Below are 6,893 nucleotides of genomic sequence, written 5' to 3'. Positions count from 1 at the left end.
ATCTGCCTGTCCTTGGGGAGATACTCAGATCCGTTGTTCATCCATGTACCAAGTTTAGCAAGGAAGCCTCTTCCCTTAGGTGCAGGTCTGAAGGATAAAGTTATAGGTTCAATTTAGAAGTTTCACACTAAGAACATCATTGTTGGGCAAAAGACATGCTGTCTTCTCCAAAAAGCACCGTAAGCAATACAATCAATGTGTTAATCAGCATCTGCCTGATGTCCTTCTTTTGTTTCTCAGTTGGTTCCACATTATGGGGAAGAGGAAAGAGTGGGAAGGGTAGGAGCATGATTAGCAACCTCTGTAGGCCCAAAACAGGGAAACAAATTCAAACAGAACATTAAAGGGAAGTCACATCCCACCTCAGTGCCCCAGTCCCATTTTGTTCACCCAGAACTTTTCTTTTCCAGTTAATTGCAAAAACCCTTCCTTCCCCTATGGGGTAACTATTTTCCTCCCGTGCCAGCCATTTGGTTCAAGCAGGGGCTGCTAATACTGGTACTTTGACCTACTTTGATCACTGTGGTGGATGCATGACCTGTGCTGTGACAACTGACATCCATTCTTAAGAATGCTTCAGCACGAAGGGACTTACTCTCTGGCGGCAAAGCTGTGAGGATATATACGGCCAGTCACCTTCTCCCAACTTCAAGGAGAAAATGAAACTAGCATGCAGAGGGGATGAGAGACGAGAGAAAGCATCCTAGTGGCATCCAGTCCCAACCACTCTTATCCCCAAGTACAGTGTTTCTCTTCCCAATTTCATGGACCAAGACACCTGCCCACCTTAATCCAAAGCAGTGTGGCCACAAAAGACAATTCCTGATTAATGAACATTGCTCAACAAACTAAATTCCAGATGGATTAAGGAGATAACTGTAAAATCATACTATAAAATTTAGAAGAAAGCAAAATGTATATCTAGCCAATCTCAGTATTGATAAAAATTTTCTAAGCTTAAAAATGAAAAATGCCAAAAGGATGTCAGGTAAAATAGATAAAACAAATAACAAGAACTTCAGTTTGTTAAAAATCCTAAATAAAAATATAATTGGATAAAACAAACATATCACAATATTTGCTGAAGTTTTCACAAAGGGATTGCTCTGTAAAATGCTTATATAAACTAGTAAAGAATAGCACTAATGTCCCCAGTTGTAAATGTGTCAATAAATAAACACTTTACAAAGAGAAACATACAAGACTAATAAACATTTAAAAATTTATCACTGATGAAAAGAAATGTAAAATAACTTACAGCTTTTTGTCAAATGTCATATACTGTGGGTACATGCATTCACATGCAATGGGTATTCATGTTCTTTTTATGTGTATTTAAACTGCTATTTTGGAAGCAATTTAGTACTTTTTCCAAGAGGCTTTCACAGTCTTTATCCCATTTATCATCTTATGACTTTATTTCTAGAAATTTATTCCAAGAAAATAATTTAAAATTACAAAAGGAATTCTTATGCCCCAAGATGTATGCAGAAGTGACAAACTAGAAGTAATTCAAATGTAATGCAGGAAGGGCATTGTTAAATAAAATTTGACATATCCACTTAACAAATATTATGTAGCTATTAAAATAATGCTAATGATGAATTTATGAAATGCTTCTGTTTTGATCTAAAGAATAAAAATTTGATATTTTATATATGGAATTATTTAACTACATAAAAAATAGATATAGAACAAATAACGGAAATAAATATACCCAATACTTAATGGTACTTTGAGCAGTAAAATTATAGGTAATTTTTTTGCTTCTTATGCTTTTCTGTATTTTCTCCATGAAGTATTTTTTACTTTTACTATAAAATTATCATATGCAAGGGTTTAACACTTTCTAGCAGTATTTTTTAAAACTTTTGTTTTCGATTTACAGAATTGACTCTTCAGTGATTAGCCACAGGCAATCTGGGTAATGACAGCAGAAAACGAGCTGTTTCCTTGTATTCTGTCCCTTCACTCCTACACACATTTCCTTCACTGCTACCTTTCTGCTGTGCTATGTGGTGGCCCAATATTTTGAGAGCGAAAAAAATTACATGCAGATACTAAGAGACGTTAGTTTATCTCCAACTAGGCAATGTAAGTGTACTAAATACTGCATCTAACCTAAACCCAAAAATAACTCCTGATCACATAAAATAATACGTCGGTTTGACTAATCACATGCTGTCTGGAACATCCCTTCTCCATGGTAACTACCTGGCTTCCCTTGATAAGCATTTCTGATTCAAGTACACAATTGGCAGTTCTGCCCCAGCTTGATTGATCTAGTTTAGCGGAAGTTCTACAGCCTGAATTTGAAATCTACTGCTGAAGTGAAATATGAAATGTAAGTATCAATTAAAATGAGTTTTTAATGTGTGTCTTAGAAATTTAATATTGGTTAACAAAACGTGTTTTTCAGAATCAGAAACAGCATGGTAAAATGAGTTCAAAAGGGACCTGGGATCTGGAAATAGGGGAAGGACACATGGAAATGCCTTTTAAATCCACTTTAGTATTTATGGAGAAAATGAGATATGTTGCTAGGATGAAGGTCAGATTAGACTGTCTCATCAATCTCATGCAGAGTTGGGATTTCAGAGCCCAGCACCATAGCCACCACCTCATCCCAAACGCAGCAAGCTTCTCTTTCCTCTTGTCATCTCGCCCCTCCCTTCATGCATCTTTGCAATTGATTTCCAGCTTTCCTTCCACCTTCCCTTGCTGAGTTCATCTAATCCTATGCTGTAAATGACAATTAACAACACATGATTTTAAATTTTAAATTTTAAAATACTTTGATATTGTGAAGCCAATTAATAAATATTCTCTAGAAAACTTTTAACAAGGGTCATGATTTGTGTGGGACTAGCATAGCTATGGATTATGCAAAGTTGCTTGCTAAGACTAGGAAGAAAAACTTTTAACCAGTGTTTATATTTATAAAGCAATAGGCTTAAGAAAAACCCAGCTGAGACCTCATTGTCCAATTCACTCTGCTGTGACATTTGCATTTTATAATGGCATCTATAATATTCCACACTTTTTTCTATTTATTTCAAAATAGCATTTTAGTCATAAATACCATTTCTGCCCATCTCTTTGGTAAGAAAAACCTTCCACAAGAATTGAAAATGTTAAGTTGCTGTTTGGCTCACCCTATCCTATTATGAAGTCCTCCATGATTTCAGAATAAGTCAGAGGAAAAGGTCACAATTTGTTTTGAAAGCCAGGACTACAAGAGGTGAATAATATCTGCTAAGGATCTTATGTGGAAAAAGTATTATTTCTTTTGTATGCTTTTACATAACATAGTGTGTCTCTCTACACATATATGTATATACACACATACATATAGAAGTGAAGTACACGCACATATATAATATATATGTGGTCAACTTTTAGTCAAAATAAGAATATTTTAAAATAAAAATATAGTTTAAAAATGTTAAGGACTGACTTGTATAAATAATGAAGGACCAGAAAGAAGCAATGCTATAGATTTTCATCAAGGTTTATGATCTTACACTGTAATCATTTCAGGTTCATTAAAGTATACAAAATTTTAAATTTTTTTTGTCTCGGGATTTCCTTTGGTAAGGTTTATATAAATGGTGCCATTTCAGAGCTCTAAGCAGAAATCATCAGGTTGGCATTCACCTCCAGACTGACTGCATGCACGCCCGGTTATAACTGGAAAGACTGAGATAAGGGGACTGGCAGTCAGCAATGGAACATTTCAGAGTCAGCCTCCAGGACTGCTCTTGTAAGTCTGCACTCTGTCCTTGATACAGACAACTGAGGTTACTGAGGTTGTACAAAGTGAAGGGACAAGGAGCATAGTGGGGACCGTTCAGTGTACAAGTCTGAGGATGCCTCCACTCTAGAGTGATTTAAGAACCTTAGCAATGCTAAGCAGAGAACAATCATGGTGCTTTCTACAATCTGTAATTAAATAGCATTTTCAAAAATCATTAACCATAAATAAACTTAGGAATACCTAACAATATTTTGAACTTTCCCACAATGTCTTTTTTTGCCTTCAATGATCTTTTACATAGCAGCAAAAACCAACTTCTATCTAAAAATAACCAGGTTCTACTGCTTCTCTGGGACCTAAGCAAGAAAGCCTGAGGCTGGATCCATTTCTGCCTCTCTGGCCTACAATCTCCCAAGTTTACAAAGTCTAGGTGGTCCCTGAAATTCTTCAGCACATTATTCATATGACAAGAATTTCTAGGATGGTCTAAAATTTTTTTCTAGGTTAAAATTGAGATTGAAGTTCTCATCCTAAAAAAAAAATAATAATACTCACTCAGAACAAAATACTATTTGAATTTTAAATTAAAAATACCAAAGTACAATTTGATTTTTAAAATATTTTTATACATCTGAAATGTTAGTGTTTTAAAGAAATGTGTTTAATATTTTCCACTATTTAAGTAAAATATAAATATGACATACTGACGAGTTATAAAGAAATTTCATCTGTGCTTAAGGAGTCACTTCGAAGTCACCTTCCTCCACTCCTCTTCCAAAAAACACACAAGTGATTGAATTTGTTTGAGTAGTAGTGACTCAAGTGCTGCTGTCAGTGCCAAGGAGGGGTGGTAAATATCGCTGCTCTTGGTGTGTTTTTGTTTTGGTTTTATTTTGTTTCATTTGGATTAGCTCAAAGAAGTTTTACTGCAGTAATGGGAGATCTTATTGAAAACCTGTCAGTATAGTGCTCGCTTCGGCAGCACATATACTAAAATTGGAACGATACAGAGAAGATTAGCATGGCCCCTGCGCAAGGATGAAAACCTGTCAGTATTTGCCTGTTTTTCTTTTGTAGAACACAGTAGATGAGATTTCAAGCTTTTCATTTGGTCAAATCTGGAGCTGTTTCTTTCTTGATTTTTTTCAAGGATGTCTCTCAGGATGTGTTTTGTCTAATTTTATAACCTCTGTTCACTTGCCAAAATAACATCATCATGACACTGAAGACAGGCCCAAGTTTTAAGATTCTCAACACCACTAAACATGCTATTTTGGAAATTCCCTAACTGCCAAAAAAATGTTTCTAAATATTTGTGGTATTAAGAAAATCAAAAGCGGGGGGGGGGGGCAGAAGAGCAGAATCAAATTTATGATGGTTTGGCACAAAGTGTATGCTGGTAAGAAAAGAGAATTCAATTCAATTATGGATGAAGGTAAAGCCTAGAAATTTTTATTAAAAGAGAAGACAGTTCTAGAAATTGAGAAAGCTTTAGTATAGTTATAAAGGGTCACATTTATTCAAAGCTTACCATGCACTATGTTTCACATGGATTATGCTATGTACTGTTCACAGCAATTTAGTAACTCTGTGCGATGGCCAATTTTATGTGTCAACTTAGCTGGGCTAGGAGATGCCCAGAGAGCTGTTTAAACATTATTTCTGGGTGTTTCTGTGAAGATGTTCCCAAAAGAGATTAGCATTTGAATTGGTGGACTGAGTAAAGCAAATGGCCTTCCCCAATGCAAGTGGGCATCATTCAATCTGTTGAAGTCTTGGATGGAACAAAAAAGGTGAAGAAAAGTTGAATTAACTCTGCCTGACATTGATATCCTGCCCTCAAGGCTCCTGATTCTCATTTAGACCCAGACAGGAATCTATACCACCCATATCAGCTTTCCTGGGTCTCCAGCCTGCAGCTGTTTGTCTTTTTCGTGACCGGCCGGCCATTCCTATATAGGATCCGAACCCGCGGGGGGAGCGTCGCTGCGCTCCCAGCCCCGCACTCTCCCGAGTGTGCCACGGGCCTTCTTGCAGCTGTTTGGACTTCTCAGCCTCCTTAATAGCACAGGCCAATACCTTATAATAAATGTTTTTATATATATGCCAATTGTTCTATTTCTCAGGAGAACCTTAACTAATACACTCAGGTACAGCAATTTTGTCCTCATTTCATAGGTGAAGTATCTGAGGCTTAGAGATATTAGGTATAGGTCCACCCTGTCTGATTCAAAACTTTTAGAACTAAATGAATTTTGGAATTCAGAATTTTATTATTAATTTTATTTTAGAAGGTAATATACATGAGCCATAAATTGTATAACATGACAACAGGATAAAGGTCCATACCAGTAGCAAAACAAAACAGAACTCATCACACTAAGTGAGATAAGTAAAGATTATAAATAGCTCATTTCAGCTCAGGAGGGACAGGATATTATAGACACATGAGCTAAAAACAATTGAGATTTCAGAGCTTTTTGGATTTAATAATTATAGATTTACCACTGCTTGAAGTTACATGAGTAGTCATTGGTGGATTAGAGTCTTGAACACTGTCAATCTGATTTCTAAGCCCATTTACTTGCCACTACACCAAGTTCATTGGTTTCAATGAAGAGGAATCCAAGGACCAAAGTGGTTAAATAACCCTCACAGCACCGATCATAGAGAGTATCACCAGAGGAGCTGGAATTCAAGGCTGTATTTGTCCAAATCCAACATATGGACTCCACTCCCAGAATCTTATTTCAGTTTTTTTGTATGTTCGTTGATATCTTGCCTCAATTCTGAAAACTACTTTATTATTGTGGCTGGTCAACTGTAAGTAAGAATTACTTACTATCGTGATACCATTAGATTTTCTCAGGACATTGAACAGCATGCATTTTTCCTAACCTAACCAGAATGCTACACTAGAATATTATATACATGTGATTTCTATGAAGCTTCCTGTAGTCATTGTCTTTTTAAGAGATTAAAGAACAAAAACTAAAATTGCATATCTGGTCATATTTGAATACATAAAAGTCACTTCCATTCACTAAATTTTTTATATACAAGATTCTGATTATTAAACAGTATCATCAAAAATAAACCAATAAAGTGAATAAATTAATTGCATATACCTCACACA

General features: G+C 35.7%; 1 non-coding gene across 1 annotated transcript; it reads left to right on the top strand.

Moving 5' to 3' along the window:
- The first annotated feature begins 4,723 nt into the window (after positions 1 to 4,723).
- On the top strand, positions 4,724 to 4,825 carry LOC134391490 (U6 spliceosomal RNA). Its single transcript, XR_010025005.1, has one exon. It is a non-coding gene; the product is annotated as a U6 spliceosomal RNA (small nuclear RNA).
- Positions 4,826 to 6,893: the final 2,068 nt, after the last annotated feature.

The sequence above is a fragment of the Cynocephalus volans genome, chromosome 11 (assembly GCF_027409185.1).
Source record: "Cynocephalus volans isolate mCynVol1 chromosome 11, mCynVol1.pri, whole genome shotgun sequence".
In the NCBI taxonomy this organism is placed as follows: Eukaryota; Metazoa; Chordata; class Mammalia; order Dermoptera; family Cynocephalidae; genus Cynocephalus; species Cynocephalus volans.
The sequence above is the reverse complement of the archived record's forward strand: the minus strand, read 5'-3'. Positions and strand labels throughout refer to the sequence as shown.